The following is a 15,518-nucleotide window of genomic DNA, read 5'->3' on the forward strand; positions in this document are numbered from 1 at the left end:
AACGACTAACTTCTTGAGCTATGGCGCGGCCCTACTTTGTCGCTATACCGACTGTGTTATTTCAGCTTCCATCTCTACAGTTGTGATTGTTTTCATAAAGTTAGTCATATCGTTGAATGGGAATTTCTAATTCTGTTACAGTGAATAAAGAACATCACTTTTTAATATTTCTTGAAATCGACAAAAAAAAATTGTCCAAATAATAGAGGGAACTCCATTAATACTGTAACGTGTTTTGCTACTGAAGACGACGTTCAGATTGTTAATTCGTTTATTTAACAACCTACAAGTCTTAACTACAAATACTTATAACACTGGTACGGGTTTACTCATTCTACAAACCCTACACAATAATTTCTTCACTCTATCTTTAGTATAACACAAGTTCAATTCTTCCCGCGACTGCTTCTATGTTTCAACTGTCTTCTATCTGCCTTCACAATCCACACTCGCTACAACTGAACACGGCGACGGCTACATTTTAACTCTTTCTTTACGCATTTCGGTCTCCCTTATAAACCCTCAGTCGGACAGCGGAAAATCCACTTCGCTTCACTGTTGCGTAAACGCCGTGTTTACAGCGCATTGCTGAGCAACCCACCTATGATTTGGTCTTCCTAGTGGTCTCTTTCCTTTTGTCTTTCCCACCAATATCCTACAGCATTCATCTTTCGTTTGTTTATAGCCAAAGCCTACTCGAGTTACTAACAAATTGTTCAAGATGAAAGCAGAAATGTAACTACATTCTTCTGATTGTTTGTTCCTCTATAGATAACGCAATAGAAAGGAATTTGTTTATGTGGTTCATTCACCAAGTATGTTATAACGAGCTGCTGGAAATTTTTCATCCCTGGAACGCAGGGTTTCCTATATACAGTCTTTAAAACTGTTAAGTGTTTTACATCTGTCTTACGTAAGTAAAGCAATTAGACATGCATTCATCCTTCAGAGAACTGTCATGGCTAAGTCGGTACGGCGACGGGTTAGGGCCTGGAACACCTGAATTCCATTTCCGGATGTGCAAAAATTTGCCCTTCTCCATAGCGTCCATGCCTAACCCGGGGCCCACCAAGCCTCCTGTCCAAAAAGTACCGTAGGCTCTTTGCCTCGGTGCAAAGCGACTGAGGCGTGAAACTGACCACTGACCTCCATCTAGTGCCAAGGTCAAGAATGATGTCGCTATACTTCCATCTACCCCATTTGTCTTTGTGGTATATTGTTCCATTAATTAAGAACAGGAAAAATGTGCCTTTCATATTTAAGATGTGAGAAAGACCAAATTGTCACATTTATTCTCATACAAGGCACTGTTCATATGAGACCTACATGCGTTTCAATTCATATTGTCATGTGACTGAGTGACTATAGACGAGGTTTTGTTTGGCAATCGGATTTATTGGACTCCTTAACATACAAGTCATTACTACATTTTACAAATCACTATCTCACACACAGACTAGTATTCTTCACTGCTCTGTTTGGTAAAGTCTTCCAACAATGGAAGTTCCTCTGTTCCCGGTCTTACGTTCTCGAATACTGGCGACCATCTCACCCCAACCTCCTACTCTTCTGCCGTCTCAGGACTCTCCTGTAATGTTAGCTTGTCCTCGTTTTATAGCCGGATTATATAATATATTTTATGTATATTATTATACTATTATAATATAATTCTGCACATGATATTACGTATTTCATACTATTTAGTGTATATAATGGTTATTTTTATTAATATTAAATTTATAAATTGTAGTTGCAATTGTGTTTGTTGTAGCTGTAAGTGTATTTTCATTGTATTAATTGTGTTTAGTGTGTCATTTATTGCTTGTGTAGTTTTGTGTGTTGTGTTATTTTGTGTGATGGGTGTTATTTGTGTGTTGTGTCTTGTCGCAGTACAACTTCCATCGGGTAAAAACCCATTTGCAGTTAAAATAAATAATAATAACTTCTACAGTCCATCTGTTAGTCAAAGAAAGCAAGTAGGAATTGTTATTAATCTTAACTTAAATTTCCCGAAGAGTTTCACCACACCTGAATTTTATAAGAAGCTCTAACCATATTCTGTCTATGTTTACCGAAAATATTTATAATGCTTTCTGTCATTCTACTTCGTGTTCATTTCGATATCTCTTTTACTTCATAATCCATACCACTTTCGTGCCGTCAGATAATTATATCTTTTGAATAAAATATTATTTTCAAAGTTAAACGTCAACTTAACACAAGAAATTTTGTATATATAATATTTAATGTAAAAGGTCAATGCTTTTTTTTTTTTCTTTAACTTGCATAGTTGTTGATAGTTACTATTAGGACCTGGCCGCGCCATAGCTCAAGCGGTTAGTCTCTGGCTTCCCAATGCGGCGGCCCGGGTTCCATCCCGGGTCTGGTCAAGTGGGATTTGTGGTGGACAAAGTGGCGCTGGGGCAGGTTTTCTCCGAGTACTTCGGTTTCCCTTGCCGATCTTTATTCCACCAATTGCTCCACAATCACCCTCACCTATCATCTGGGGCTGGTACAATAGGCTAAAAGTGGCCGCAGTACAAGGGACTTAGTGCCACCCCACTAGTAATAAAGAAAATACTATTAGGACCACAAGACAGTAGCAGTAAGCGAGAGTCAGTATTACGCTGTTGATGTTTTCTGAGATTATCTCGTAAATGTTAAGAATGAAATATTTATTATGCTACCCCCCCCCGCCCCATTACTATTTCTCCAAGTCTTTAGCGTACTTGTCCAGTAAAATCGTGATCCGAGTGCATATCAAGGTGTGTTCAAAATGGAAGATTTTTCTGTGGAAACAGCACATATAATATGATTCTAATTCATTATCTGGGTTTCCGTGGCCTAGAATTTTCAAACAGGAAATAAAAACATAAGATTCCTGAGGGAACATGAGAAGTGTACCTCAGATAGGTACTGTACTGATTTTCATATTTTGTAAGCAGTTTTATTTAATTTTCCCCGCTTTGAATATTATAGGCCACAGAAATCCAGAGAATATTTTAGAATCATCATGTAGAAATATGAATTTTTCAAAATGTTCTCTTGATTCGAAGGAATTTCTTTAGTATTTGCAAAATAGCAATCATTATATAACGTAAGCAAGAAGCATGCGCCAGTGGACACTGAGATAAAGGAACACAAAACAGATAAGCGATTGTCAATGTAGTGCTTTGGCAACTTACAAGACCTCACCGAGCGAGCACATCCCATTTATAACGAACGCGGTAAGTGCACTCGATGTGTGTCCGCATGGCCTGCAGGTACATTCAGAAAGTAAGTCTGACTCTCTGCTGCTGCTGCTGCTGCTGAATTAGATCGCAGGGGCTGATAAGTAGACTGTCTCTTGTTTCATGTCACTGCTTATAACATGTCGATGTTATGTCCCGATGGCTTCTTAGAACCGAGATACCTCTAGTTCAATCAGAGTTCATTGAGTCCCTTCCTTACAGCACCGAATGTATAACCTAACCCTGTCTCCTTGTTTCCTGCGTCTTACCGTTGCAAGGATTATTATAACAATCTTCTTAAGAGAGATGAATAATATATTTTATTGAAAAATGGAGCTACGTCTTGTCTGACAACCAGTGAAGTTATTGTGTGCCCTATCGTTGCGATATTTGACCAGATTACAAAACGTATCTATTAGAGTATGGGATATTCGTCTGTGGTCAAACGTCAGGAAATTATAGAATCCTTTCTTGCTTCATTTGACTTCATTCACTGGACTATGAAAATAGGTTTTGGTTCCAGGTTTTTCTTCATATATTTTTACTTAAAATTATTTTGGGAAAACGATGAGAAAATAATATCCAGTGAAAGAGGATGCACAAATTCATTCTCAGCACAGTATTTTGTTTTGTTCTGTCCATGTAGGCCCCCTAAGCAATTTCAAACGCTGTATTTCTAAAAACTATCTCTAGCGATATCAGTGCATCCTAAAGTTTCTTAAGAGGGCGAGTCCTTTACGACAGTGTCAGTAACTAGACTGTATAGAGTGAAATTTCATGAACATACATGAATGATATTTTGGAAATAATTTGGAAGGGAGCAGTTGTGGCATAGAATTGGTCTGAAGAGAGTAAGAAAACAATGATAAATATTATTGAAGATGAGCGCCATTTCTTGAATCAGGGTGAAGAACATTGCCGCTTAGCCAACTCGTTCCATGCATCCTTCTAGGTTTTGTTTAGGTGTTTGGAAGTCAGTAACTCCCTCTATGAAGCACAGCTCTTCCTGAGAAACTAATATTAGCTCAGTTAGTAAAGCAATTCGCCTTCTCTTATTTAATCCGAAATTTCATTACCATGGACATCAGAGCCCGCGGCTTATTTCAATGCAGAACCAGGCAAATGTAATCCTCTCCTCTGGCATTTGGTGGGATCTCAGATTCTCACACGGGTGATTATTATAGGATTCTGCCTTCTGGTATATAGCACTGTGTAGTCTCTTGAAATTTAACTGACGTTTCGGAGGAATATGTTACCCCCATCTTGAATGTCGAAGAATAAGCAGAGTTTGCTATGTGATTCACTTTAAATTCTTGCTTGGAGTTGATATGTTTCTCCGAAACGTCGGTTGATTTTCAACGGACTACACGACCCTGTATCCTAGAAGATAGAACACCTATCTTTCATTGTTGACTAATTAAGGTAAGGTGAGGTAAGGTAACGTCCCTGTGACTAATTAATTTTTTTTTAGTATCTCCATGTATTTGTACAATCAGTCCATTATGGGCTATAAGTACAGCTTATGTGAGACTTAATCTAAAGCTTAAATACTAAGAAAGAACGTGTTGGGGAGAGTAATGCTCCAGTGAGCATTCTCTACGGATCTATTTCGGGTGTGACTTTGTTATTTTGTGTATTGCATTTATATGAAGCGCGTCGTTAGGACGTTTGGTTTAGGCCTTTTCAGTCTTCTGGGCTCATCTGCATCATTTATTAGTGTGGTTGCCCGTTCATTTGGATGTGCTATTATCTTGTGTTTGTATTTACGGATGATGTTTGTGGTTTCTTCTGTACTGTGGATATGCCTAGATCGGCATGTAGTAGTCATAATTAATTAAACATTGCCCCACGAAGACGTATAGGGGAGTGGATGTAGGTATATTTCCAAGTATTCTTGACCTTGGCACTAGTTGGAGGTAAGTGGTCAGCTTCACGACCCGTCCACTTCCTCTGCGGCAAAGAAGGTGTGAGCTACTGTTGTGGTCGAGGAAATCTCTCTGTTGTAAAGCAATAGACAATTCATTACTGAGTGAAAACATTCTGCCATTGGCCCTATTCTGAGCCACTTCAATCGAGTCCACATCCTTACACGGCATAACTTTAAGGGTGCTCCTTATTGCTCCATCTATACTTATGTCTCCCAATTAGTCCCTTTCCTACTTGTTTCCTTGATTACGTTATTTTACGCAATCATTTCCTGCACTGCAAGCATACTTTCCTATCATCACTGTGATGATATTTTGTGAGGAGTATAGATAATTACGATTGAGGGAGTATAAAACAGAATACTAAGCTAGAATATCTCAGTAAACAGAGTAACAGGGCTGGACAAACAGGGAACCGGGATTCTATGTGCGGCAGAGGAAGACAGCGACTTCTCCATGGAGTGCAGACTGATTTGGCGCTCACGGAGGCTCCAGAGGAGGTTATTTCCCTGGGGGTAAAATTGACTGGGTGTGAATCTGACCTCACACATCCACCTAGTCCCGAGGAGAAGAATAAATGAAACGATTTCTCCAATCCTCTCAGTTCCTGCATGTTTCACTCTGTGGCATTTAATTAAGCACAGAAACAACTTAGCTTAAGCCGAGGTAGTTCATTCGGTATAGCGACTGACTACCGGCTGGACGGGTGGGGTTCGATCCCAGACAACGGTTAGAAATTTTTTACTCCACAGTGTCCAGAGCGGTTCTGGGGCCCAACCAACCTCCCATCCATTGGGTACCGGGGCCTCTTTCCCTGAAGGTAAAGCGGCAGGGACGTGAGGCTGACCATGTACCTTCATCTAGTGAAGAGGTCAAGGCTGGTGAAGCTATACCTCCACCCCCAATTTTTCTTCGCAGCGCTGTGTTTAACTGGTTAAGAACAGAGATATCCTCAAAATGTTGCCTTTTAAAATGTCATCTATTTATTTTAAATCTAAAAAAAATATATATATAATTTCTAAAAGCACACTTCCCGCATATTAGGACTGTCGTACAAACAGTCGCACTATGAAACAGACAATTTCGTTCAATATTGGGTTGACTGAGCCTCTAACAGAAATGAGTACCAGGAGTTAATTAAATCATTTTCCTGGAGAGTAAAGCGCGGCCGGCGCGTAAGGCTGACAACCTTACCGCCATNCGAGTAATGTGGACGCGCCTTTATGGTTAAGAGCAACACTGACTGCCTTCAGAATTATATGCGATGTGAAACTGGAAGCGTGTACGCAGTTGAGCATTCACTGTCGTTATTGCATCAATATAAAAGACAGGGCATCACCAAATGGAGTTCTTATCAGCCCGAAAGAGTGAAAGTACGCAGACTCGCAAAGCAATAGGCAGCAGTCCTACACCCGAGCCTCAGACATGCCTTCCTGGTATGTCGCAACTCGTTACACAAACAGCGGAGACTAACGTCACGAAGCTTCCATCTGATCTACCTGTATCGACACAAATACAGCCGCATTGATACGAGGCTCATGTGTATTGTCACGTGTAGGGGGTTGCGCGTGACTTATAAGACGGGCTCCTGGATTGGACGATAGGATTTATTGACACCTTATTCACACATATCGGAACTGCAGACAATACAGCTATTTCCACACTTTACAGTTCACCGTTACACACACACACACACACACACCAGTGTTCTCAGGCTTCACTAGCTTTATCTTGGCAACGGATTTATAACAGTCTCACTGTCACTTAAGCTCACACTTGAAGTTTTCTTTGATAAGTCAAATTCCTTCCTTGCTATTTCTTCACGATCAGCTCCAGAACTGACCCAGTTCTTGACAACCCAATGCACCCTTGAAACTTCTCGGTGTATAGCCTCGGGCCGGCCCTCACATAAAACACGCCTTCCTCTATTGTTGCGGGTTGATTCACAGATACAGAGATGTGTTTGCTGCACTGTTGTTTAGCAATGAACACAGTGCTGACCACAGAAAACACCCCTCTTCCATTATTGGGCGCGTTCATTTCCGTGGGAATGTGTTTAAAGAGCAGTGATGAACTGTTCCTGCTTTCAGGCTTCGTGTCACAGTATTGTTTTCAATTGAGTAGTAGAGAGAAAATAATCTTGTTTAATTTGTTTTTATTTTACTTCATTGACAATAATATAATGGCGGACTCATAAATGTGTGATGTGGAAGAGACGATATCTCCAAAAACAACGGGTTCTAAAATAATGTACCGCTGAGTTCTCTCTTCTGGCATATAATGCCTTGTAGTCCGGCAAGAGTCGACTGAGGATTTGAAAGAAAATACCGCTTCCATGTTCAGGTTTAGAGTCAAGCCAAGCAAGAAACAAGCATAAAGCAAAATTGATTCTTGGCTGATTTCTTGCTTGACTTGGCTCTAAACCTGAAGATCGAAGAGATATGTTCCTCGTAACACCCGTTGATTTTCACGAGACTACACGGTGTTATACTGCAGAATATAGGACTATTCCTAGACACTTCTGAGGAGATCTGAAATCTAATAAGGCAGGAATTTGTCTAAAAATATCCAACTATTCTTAAGATAAGAATTTTGTAGAAAGCAAACAAGAAAATAGCTGCTCTGTGAGATATATAGCTTTAGATCTGATTAAGACAACCAACAAGCGACTGTAGCTGTGAAGGTAGAGTTGAAGTTGTCCCTGTGCTTAATTGATTAAGCACTAGCATTGAAGGCGTATGGAGGAGTGGATGTATAGATCCACATTTTCTATACCTCGGCACTAGCTGGAGGTGAGTGGTCAGTTTCATGCCCTGGCCGTTTCACTCCCTGGGAAAGATCCCCCAGTACCCATTGGATATGAGGTTGGTTGGATCCCAGAACAGGTCGGACGACGTGGAAAAGAGATTATTCTTGACCCTACCTGGACTCGAACTCCGACCCCTTATTCGTCCAGCACGTAGCCAGTCGCTATACCGACTGAGCTATCCCGACTGCGAAGGTTCCATCTTGTGTACAGAGAGATCATTGGTTTATTCTCAAATATTTTATCATATTTTGCTTGTAAGAGGCACGCGGGAGCGTACTTAGTTGAGGCACTATTCTACAAGTCGGAAGGTCGCGGGATAGAATCCCAATAAGGTTATTGGATGTTTTTTAGTTTACCTAATATTTTAAGCCGCACTAGGGCCCTTGGGTAGACTCAGCCTCTAACAGACATGAGCATCAGGAATCTTCATGGGGGGCAAAGGACAGCCGACGCTAAGGCTGATCTTACCCAACTGTGAACAGATTTTCTATAAAATGTGGGAGCCTCTACGTCTCACAACCTTATGGGCCTCCACGGCATGTTACAAGGATAGCTTTAGCTTTCACCTTGCTTGTACATTAGCAATTACAAGCATGGATATGGCTGATACACTTGATTGTTCACTCGGGTAAGTCCTTCGATAAAAAGTAATGCAAAGGTGGAACTTCTGAGTCAGGATTACCACAATAAAATACAAAAAAATTAAAATTATTTGCACGTCCTTAAATGGGTGAACCAGTTACATCTTAAGGAATGCTCAACCTCGGGAACTCAATGCTTCTAAACTACAGAGAAATGCATTAGAACCCTGAGCATGGACGAGAATCTCGCTATTTTCCTTGATCATAATTGCAAAAGGATGGTGGTAGGTCTGAGTGAGGATTACCATAATAAAGATGAAACCAGTGGAGTAATTCTTCCTCAGGAAACTTTCCAAATGTTCTACTTACAGAATAGAAGGGCAATTGGTTTTCCTTAATATAGCAGCAAAATCTGGCACAATTTTTTGAACTAGCTGACATCACTCAGTCCAACTGGACTTCATGGCTGAAACTTGACAATGAAGGTGTGTCTGTTTAGCGACATAAGGATTGGCAAAATATTTGCTAGGTTTGGTTTGTCCATTAATCGGGTAATAAGTGAGCGACATCAGCAAGTCTGAGGATTTATTAAAATATTACAGCACAACACCGGCGAAATTCGACATGGTTCCTGTGCAGGGCATGATATTATTGCTCCCATAGAATACCAACAGACGTACCTCAAATTTCATCAGATAGGTACTCACCACCGATAAATTTTCTTTGCGACTCCTCGTTCTATGACCAAAGAGAAAAAGTATTCTTGAGATCGCTCCTAGCCCATATAATAATTAACTCTGCATGCCATGTCTTCTGCGATATAAGGCCGTGTTATCCACTGAAAGTCAATAGACGTTTCGGATGGCGATATCGCCTTCATTTTCAGGTCCGAAGGAAAACCCGAGCAAGAAACCAAAGTGAAAACAGGTAGCAAGCAGATTTTTCTCTGCTTGCCTGTACTCTGAAGACGAGAATAAGCGAAGCGAACTCGTGTCTTCGCTCGCAACATTCCCATTGGCTACATAGTGTTCAATCGTAGGAAGTTTTTAATTCGCTTAGTGGGGGGGGGGACTCATAACTTATAATCTTCTCCAAGTATAATTAGAATGCTCAAGTCAAGGAAGATGAAGTGGGCAGGTCATGTAGCACGAATGGGGGGAGACGAGGATTGCGTATAGTACATATTGGTGGGAAAGCCAGAAGGAAAGATTCCACAGGCAAGACCAATGCCTAGGTGGGTGGACAATATTAGAATGGATCTTAGAGAGATAGGATGGGATGGTATGGATTGGATATATCTGGCTCAGGATAGGGACCAGTGGAGGGCTCTTGTGAACACGGAACGGGAAATTCTTGAGTAGCTGCAGAATAGGTGGCTCCTCCAGAAGGGCTCAGCTCCATGATTAAGTAAGTAAGTGGAGGGTGGAGTCCAACTGGGTCCACTCGGCACGGCTGCCACTGATTGGCCTATTGTAGCCTGCCCCGGGTGATTATGATGATGGAGAATTTGGTGGAATGAAGATTGGCAGGGGAAACCGAAGTACTCGGAGAAAACCAGCCCTAGCGCCACTTTGTTCCACCACGAATCCCACTTGACCAGACCTGGGATCGAACCCAGGCAGTCGCGGTGGGGAGCCAGCGACTAACCCCTTGAGCTATGGCGCGGCCTTATCGTAGGATTGCTAGTTAGGAATGAATTGTAATGAATATGGAAAAACTGGTAGTGTACTAATTTTAAACTAGTGTTAACCCTAGTTTCTGGAAGCTCTGAGGAAAACCAGGAAAAACAGTCAGGGGCTTCCAGAATACAAAACAGGAACACCATCCGCGTTCTTTCTCGAAATATAATTGTAATGTATAACTCCCCCATTTTTCTTTCGTACTTCGCAAGGTTTGTGACAGAATGAGACCAGTAAATTATATTATCAAGTTATGACCTCTATTGCAAATTACGAAATTATAACAGGCACACCAACCATGTTCATTAAATACAGATATACCTCGCTGAAAACTTTCATCGCGTAATTTCATGAAATAATATCACATCTATTTCAATTTCTTTGAAATGAGAAAATTGTATTAATCAGGGACAGGCTCGGTAATTTTAATATATCAGTTATTGAACTGTGTTCCTAAATTCACAGTTTGTTTAATTATACAATAAATGAAATGGCAAAATTATAGTTAAAATTATCAGTCTAATTAAAATTTCTTACAAAATTTGTGTAACGTAGAAAGACTGACTTTATCTACCGGAAGATGGGTCGTCATGTGGCTCTTCCTCCTAGTAATTATCAGCTGCTTCCTGGTCCTCAGTCTGCAGAACTAGCCTATTATAATGNCCCTTTCTCGAGAAAAATTGAGTTGCAGTAAGATATCAAAGTACACACCCCAGTTCACCTCACTGCAGAACTGAAGAAGTACGTCATATTCCTGGCAGAATCGACCTTTAGGCATGTCGTACAGTCCGCTGAGAGTAATCCAACGTTTCGGGAGAATATGTCGCCTCCATCTTCAGAGTCGAAGAATAACACAAGAAAGAAATTCTTCATAACCATCGCTTCGGGAACCTCAAATCTTACTTAACTGATTTTATTAAGAAATATGTCTCAAATTTTTGTAAAAATTCTTTCCACATGATGTTCTCAACAACGCTATCTGTGAGGATTGTAGTGTTCTAAATTGTAATACCGTGTAATTAGGAGCAAGAATGACGCTTCGGAGGAACATATCACTTTCACATTCAGAGTAAGCCACGCAAGAAATCAGCTAATATAAGCGACAAGCAGATGGAAATACACGAGGTTAAAACTCAGGTGTTCTTCCTTCTGCAGCATCAAAGTCCTCGTTAAGCTTGAGAGTGGCGATTTGCTGTTACAGTTCCATCCCTTTGTTTTCTTGTAAAACTGTTGTCAAAATAAACAGCGTTGTGTGGTGTAGCATTTACGGGGGCACATCTGCAGATCAGTGTAAGGCGCGCAAGGACTCCCATGCTTGAGTTTAGTGTGACCTGCGCATACTGCCGTTGACATGCAGGGGGTCACTATCATAGCAGCTTCCTGGTCCTCAGTCTGCAGAGCTAGCCTATTATAATGGACCCCATACTTCATATCTATGGCCAGAGGCGTGAGTTTTGGATACCTATCACATACTAATGAGCAGACGCAACTGAGCAAAGATGAAAGATTACAAGTACGTATTTTGCGCAATGGCGTGAGACAAAAGGAAAAATGGATGTTAGAAGATGTGTTTCGAAAAGCCATTTGCTTCCTCGATTTCAGCACATAAACCTTCTTAAGAGTGACGAACATGAATTAATGCGAGTCATTTGATATTTCAAATAAAAGGTGAAGTGTACCTGAAATCTTGAACCGTATTCATCTTCTGAAATGTGAAATTGGAACTGAAAGAAATCTTGGCACTACGGTACAAGTGTGGGATTCAAGATCCTCTGGGTTCGATCCCAATCAACGCCACAATAATAAAGCTTGTGTTTCTACAGGACAGCCCTACACGTACATAACTTTTATCATTAATATTATATTAACGTAAGAGACGTAGATGGGTGGATAATATTAAAATGGATCTTAGAGAGATAGGATGGGATGGTATGGGCTGGATTGTTCTGACTCGGGACAGGTACCAGTGGAGGTCTCTTGTGAATACGGTAGTGAACCTTCGAATTTCATAAAATGCTGGAAAATTCTTGAGTAGCTGCAGATCTGGCTTCTCCTCAAGAAGGGCTCAGCTCCATAAGTAAGTAAGTAAGTAAGAGGAAGGTGTACCCCCAGAATGAGGTGGTCATAGATCAATTGAAGTAGTAGTAGTAGTAGTAGTAGTAGTAGTAGTAGTAGTAGTAGTAGTAGTAGTAGTAGTAGTAGTAGTAGTAGTAGTAGTAGTAGTAGTAGCAGCTTTAGAACAAATTAAAAACCATCTCGTCTTACGAGACATATCAATTACTTCAAAATGGCCGACGTTTTGGGGACCACCTCTATCGTTCTTACCAAACTGCTGTGGCATTAGGTCAGAGTAACGTTACGACCGACGGTCAATCATTCAGTCAGTCAGTCCGTCTTGGCATCGAGTCCCATCAGGGTCTCATGACCAGATTTTAAAGTGGCATTGAATCCAAGCTGTCCCTCCTACATAAAGACCCATAGCCTGTTATGGAAATGTTATTACCTAAATACTCACGACGTAAATTGCCGTTTGTTGTGCTAAAATTTTTATTTTCACATACACCAAAATCTTCTTTAGCGGAGGTTGATTAACGATCTAATTGGCTGATGCTGAAGAGAATATGTACTCGTATTGTGTGTAAGTTCTTGTATTGCCCAGTATATTACGAAGCTGTAAGAAATAACACAAGGAGAATGACTCTCCCTCTTGAACGGCCGAATGGTTTTCGGTATCTCCTAGATAATCACACTGCGGTTACAGGTTTGGAGTCCTCATGTCATGTTGCATACACGTACAATTCTAGGGGCTTGCATTCTGATGTTGCATGTCCTGAATATTTTGTATGAGCTGAATTTCATCGGAAATGTTGTGTTTGTTTTCTGATACATTTATACCAAATATGTTACTTTCGATATATTTTATACAATTACTGTTCTTATTATTACAGAAGATGGCATATCGATGCTTCGCTTCATACTGTCATCCTCAAGAAGGACCGAATGCTCTTCTATGTGTACTCACCAAGAAGTCTGAGGACTCTCCACTTCTAATGTGAGTAACGCCTGAGCCTCAATGCTTCGGCAGCTGTGCCGCAGTTACGAAGAAGACATTTCGATCTTTAACTGTTCTTAGATGAAAGATTGTCATCCTTGGGACCATTTTTCTTTATCCTATTATTTTTTATTTTTGTTGTTGACTTGTTACATTAATTGTTTGGTTTATGAATTTAATTTAGGCCGTGACGTAGTTCAGGAGGTTAGTCGCCAGGTTCCCACAGCGGCGGCCCGGGTTCGAGCCCAGTTCAATCCATGTGGGGTTTATGTTAGAGCTAGACGGGTTTTCTCCGAGTAGGGCCGCGCCATAACTCAAGCGGTTAGTCGCTGTCTTTCCACCGCGTCGGCCCGGGTTCGATCCCGGGTCTGGTCAAATGGGATTTATGGTGGACAAAGTGGCGTTGGGGCGGGTTTTCTCCGAGTACTTCGGTTTCCCCTGCCTATCTTCATTCCACCAAAGTTTCCCTCATCATAATCACACGGGGCAGGTACAATAGGGCAGTCAGTGGCCCCGTGCTTAGTGGACCCAGTTGGACTCCACCCCTTACTAAGCGAATTTTAAATTTACTTTTCTCCGAATACTTCGGTTTCCCCTGCCAGTTCTCATCCCACGGACTGATCCACATTCCTCATCATCTATCATCCGGGACTAGTACAATAGGCCAATTAGTGGCCGACGTTCCAAGTGGACTCAGTCTCACCCCATCCCAAGAAAGCATTCAATTTTGTAGTTCTCGCCTGTTATTTATAATTTCATATTGTCAGATTTCCAATAAAGAAGCTGCAATTATATGAAATTTGAGGCTCTCGTAGAGGTGCTTATTGCTTGCCACTTGCTTCACTGTGGTAAATTTCTCGGCTTATTTGACCCTGAAGATGGAGGCGATATGTTCCACCGAAATGTTTGTTAACGGACTACCGACTTTCTTTCTCAGTCTTATTTATAATTTAATTTTTTAATAATTTTCGTCTAACTGGGAAAGGGGATCTGACAGTTGGAAGCTGCAACGTGATACAATTTGAAAGAAGAAAGCGTGAGTTATGTAATGACGCTCCTCACTAAAAACGCGGGTGGTGCAGCGGCTTTGCAGTTGGGGACCGCATGCACACACACTCACAAGCTTCAAACCCACGCCTCACTAGACACAACACTTAGAGAATATATGCTACTTCCGGGACGAGAACTGTAAGAAAACCAAGGGCAATACTGGCTACTTGTAAGACGGTACGTTTATTCTTCTGTAACTCTCTCTTCCTCTCTGCCTCTCTCACCTTTAAGAAACATTAAATTTCGCGTTGCTTCAAAGTACTTAACTGTACTTGACAGTCAAACGGGTGTATGGTTAATCTTGAGAGTTCCGGAGTATTACATAATTTGAAGATAAAGCTATCCCTCTAACAGGCCATGGAGGCCTATAGGATTCTGAGACGTCGAGGCTTCACATTTTCTAGACAATCCGCTCACTAATGTACGAGAAGATGTCAGCCTTACTCGTCGGCCACTCTTCATACTCAGGATCATTCCTGGTACTCATTCCTGTTAGAGGCCGAGTCGACCCCAGGGCCATAGTTTGTCTGGAAGGATTAGGTCAATTGAAAACTCAACATTACGTGAAGTACGAGTTCTGTTTCAACAGCTAGAGGATTAATTGCGGCGACCTTTTCAGCTTTAAATTCACGTCAGTTTCCTTGCAAAATTCTGGCACATTATTTAAGTCCGGATGGGTGGTATAGACGGCCTTGCGTGAACACTAATCCCCAATGCAAGGATCCTCCCTCACTAAAAATTCTGAGGCTGATTCAGCTTCATGACGTAATTGTACCAGACTTCATGTCCCCAATGCAAGCTTTAGAACATTAAAATTGCTTCGATGTTAGACTTCCTCCAAAATTATTGATTTAAAAGAAAATGGGTATCAACCAGCATCGCTGTAAGAAACTCTCTCATACTAGTGATGTCACCATTGTTATTGCGAGGATCATCATCATCATCATCATCATCATCATCATCATCATTACTGTCTTGAATAATAATAATAATAATAATAATAATTCAATTCAATTCTTTATTATTAATGTGCCGAGTCAACAGCCGCAAGGCCAATCACAGACAGAGCACAGTGCAGAGGAATGTAATTACATTATAGACAAACTTATTAAAAGTCAAATACAAATTACAGGTAAGTACTTGGAAGAAATAATAATGAATAAAAGTAAAAGTAAACAAACAAATAACTTAT

General features: G+C 40.9%; 1 long non-coding RNA gene across 1 annotated transcript in view; it reads left to right on the forward strand.

Annotated features, from left to right (window-relative positions):
• Window positions 1-15,518, forward strand: part of LOC111875059 — a 707,234-nt gene that overhangs the window by 403,108 nt on the left and 288,608 nt on the right. The window contains exon 4 of the long non-coding RNA XR_002844658.2: window positions 13,173-13,276. This is a non-coding gene — a long non-coding RNA (uncharacterized LOC111875059). The remainder of the gene's footprint in view (window positions 1-13,172; window positions 13,277-15,518) is intronic.

Source organism: Cryptotermes secundus, unplaced genomic scaffold (genome assembly GCF_002891405.2).
Source record: "Cryptotermes secundus unplaced genomic scaffold, Csec_1.0 scaffold321, whole genome shotgun sequence".
In the NCBI taxonomy this organism is placed as follows: Eukaryota; Metazoa; Arthropoda; class Insecta; order Blattodea; family Kalotermitidae; genus Cryptotermes; species Cryptotermes secundus.